Source organism: Triticum aestivum, chromosome 1B, assembly GCF_018294505.1.
Source record: "Triticum aestivum cultivar Chinese Spring chromosome 1B, IWGSC CS RefSeq v2.1, whole genome shotgun sequence".
NCBI classification, from domain to species: domain Eukaryota; kingdom Viridiplantae; phylum Streptophyta; class Magnoliopsida; order Poales; family Poaceae; genus Triticum; species Triticum aestivum.
This window is the reverse complement of record NC_057795.1, coordinates 585761848-585765327: the sequence shown is the minus strand read 5'-3', so window position 1 is coordinate 585765327 and position 3480 is coordinate 585761848.

Here is a 3480-nt window from a genome sequence, read left to right as displayed (position 1 = left end):
GGAAAGGTTCCGAGTGATTCAGGTATTTTTTGTAGTACCGGACAGTTACCGGAATTCGCCTGTGGAAGTAATGGGCCTTAATGAGCCATACAAGGAAGGACAGAAGGGCCTCAAGGGGTGCCCCCCCATGGGCTGGTCCGAATTGGACTAGGAGTGGGCGGCGCCCCCCTCCTTCCTTCTCCCCTCTACCTCCTTCCCTGCTTCTCCTACTAGGAATAGGAAAGAGGAGGGGAATCCTACTTGGACTGGGGAGTCCTAGTAGGATTCCCCACACCTGGCGTGCCCCCCTTGGGCCGGCCACCTCTTCCCTCCCCTCCGTTATATATGTGGCCAGGGGCACCCCATAGACACACAAGTTGATATTTTAGCCATGCGCGGTGCCCCCTCCATAGTTACACACCCCGGTCATATCGTCATAGTGCTTAGGCGAAGCCCTGCGTCGGTAGCATCCTCATCACAGTCACCACTCCGTCGTGCTGATGGAACTCACCCTTGTCCTCAACTGGATCAAGAGCATGAGGGACGCCATCGAGCTGAACGTGTGCTGAACGCGGAGGTGCCGCCCGTTCAGTACTTGATCGGTTGGATCGCGAAGAATTCCGACTACATCAACCGCGTTATTGGAACGCTTTCGCTTTTGGTCTACGAGGGTACGTGGACACACTCTCCCCTCTCGTTGCTATGCATCACATAGATAGATCTTGCACGATCGTAGGAAATTTTTGAAAATTACCGCATTCCCCAACAGTGGCATCCGAGATAGGTCTATGCGTAGATGTTATATGCACGAGTAGAACACAAAGAGTTGTGGCCAATAATAGGCATACTGCTTACCACCAACGTCTTCCTTTGATTCAGCGGTATTGTTGGATGAAGTGTCCCGAACCTACATTACATGACCGCGTTCATGAGACTGGTTCTACCGACGTGCTTTTGCACAAAGGTGGCTGGCGGGTGCCTATTTCTCCAACTTTACTTGAATCGAGTTTGACTATGGCCAGTCCTTGTTGAAGGTTAAGACAGCACACTTGAAAAAAAATTGTTGTGGTTTTGATGCGTAGGTAAGAATGGTTCTTGCTAGAAGCCCGTAGTAGCCATGCAAAACTTGCAACAACAAAGTAGAGGACGTCTAACTTGTTTTTGCAGGGCTTGCTATGATGTGATGGGCTCCTGTGATGGACATCATGAGCACAAGATGATGATGGCCATATCATATCACACATTTTGATTGCATGTGATGTTTATCTTTTATGCATCTTATTTTGCTTAGTACGGCGGTAGCATTATAAGATGATCCCTTACTAAATTTCAAGGTATAAGTGTTCTCCCTGAGTATGCACCGTTGCGACAGTTCTTCGTGCTGAGACACCACATGATGATCGGGTGTGATAAGGTCTATGTTCACATACAATGGGTGTAAGCTAGTTTTGCACACGTAGAATACTCAGGTTAAACTTGACGAGCCTAGAATATACAGATATGGCCTCGGAACACTGGAGACCAAAACGTCGAGCGTGCATCATATGGTAGATATGATCAACATAGTGATGTTCACCATTTAAAACTACTCCATCTCACGTGATGATCGAACATGGTATAGTCGATTTGGATCATGTGATCATTTAGATGACTAGAGGGATGTCTACCTAAGTGGGAGTTCTTTAGTAATATGATTAACTAAACTTTAATTTATCATGAACTTAGTCCTGATAGTATTTTGCAAATTATGTTGTAGATCAATAGCTCGCGTTATAGCTTCCCTATGTTTTTAATATGTTTCTAGAGAAAACTAAGTTGAAAGATGGTAGTAGCAATGATGCGGACTGGGTCCGTTATCTGAGGTGTATCCTCATTGCTCCACAGAAGAATTATGTCCTTGATGCACCGCTAGGTGACAGACCTATTGCAGGAGCAGATGCAGACGTTATGAACGTTTGGCTAGCTCAATATGATGAATACTTGATAGCTTAGAACCGGGACTTCAAAAACGTTTTTGAAATGCCACCGAGCATATGAGATGTTCCAAGAGCTGAAACTGGCTTTTCAGACTCATGCCCGTGTCAAGAGGTATGAGATATCCGATAAGTACTTCGCCTAAAAGATGGAGGATAATTGCTTAGCTAGTGAGCATGTACTCAAAATTTCTGGGTACTACAATCGCTTGAACCAAGTGGGAGCTAATCTTCCAGATAAGATAGTGATTGGCAGAGTTCTCTAGTCGCCATCACCAAGTTACTGGAACTTCATGATGAACTATAGTATGCAAGGGATGACAAAAACGATTCCAGAGCTCTTCATAATGCTGAAATTGACGAAGGTAGATATCAAGAAAAAGTATCAAGTGTTGATGATTGACAAGACCACTAGTTTCAAGAAAAGGGAAAAGGGAAAGAAAGGGAACTTCAAATACAATGGCAAGCAAGTTGTCACTCCCGTGAAGAAACCCAAAGCTAGACCTAAGCCTGAAACTGAGTGCTTCTACTGCAAAGGAAATGGTCACTGGAAGCAGAACTACCCAAAATATTTGGTGGAAAAGAGGGATGGCAAAGTGAACAAAGGTATATTTCATATACAAGTTATTGATGTGTACCTTGGTAGTGTTCATAGTAGCCCCTGGGTATTCGATACATGTTCGGTTGCTAAGATTAGTAACTCGAAACATGAGTTACAGAATAGATAGAGACCAGTTAAGGATAAAGTTACGATGTATGTTGGAAGTGGTTCCAAGACTGATATGATCATCATTGTATGCTCCCTATACTTTCGGGATTGGTGTTGAACCTAAATAAATGGTATTTGGTGTTTGCGTTGAGCATAAATATGATAAGATCATGTTTATTGCGATATGATTATTCATCTAAGACAGAGAATTATTGTTATTCTGTTTACATGAATAAAACCTTCTATGGTCAAACACCCAATCTTGATGGTTTATTGAATCTTGATCGTAATGATACACATATTCATAATATTGATGCCAAAAGATGCAAAGTTGATAATGATAGTGCAACATATTTAAGGCACAGCCGTTTAGATCATATTGGTGTAAAGCACACGAAGAAACTCCATGATGATGGGCTTTTGGAATCACTTGATTATGAATCATTTGATACTTGCAAACCATGCCTTATGGGCAAGATGACTAAAACTCCATTCTACGGAACAATGGAACAAGCTAATGACTTATTGGACATAATACATACCAATGTATGCGGTCCGATGAGTGTTGAGGCTCGTGGCAGGTATCATTATCTGACCTTCAGAGTTGATTTGAGCAGATATGGGTATATCTACTTAATGAAACACAAGTCTGAAATATTTGAAAAGTTCAAAGAATTTCAAAGTGAAGTAGAGAATCATTGTAACAAGAAAATAAAGTTTTATGATCTGATCGCAGAGGTGAATATTTGAGTTACGAGTTTGGCCTTCACTTAAAACAATGTTGAATAGTTTCACAGCTCACGCCACCTGGAACACCAC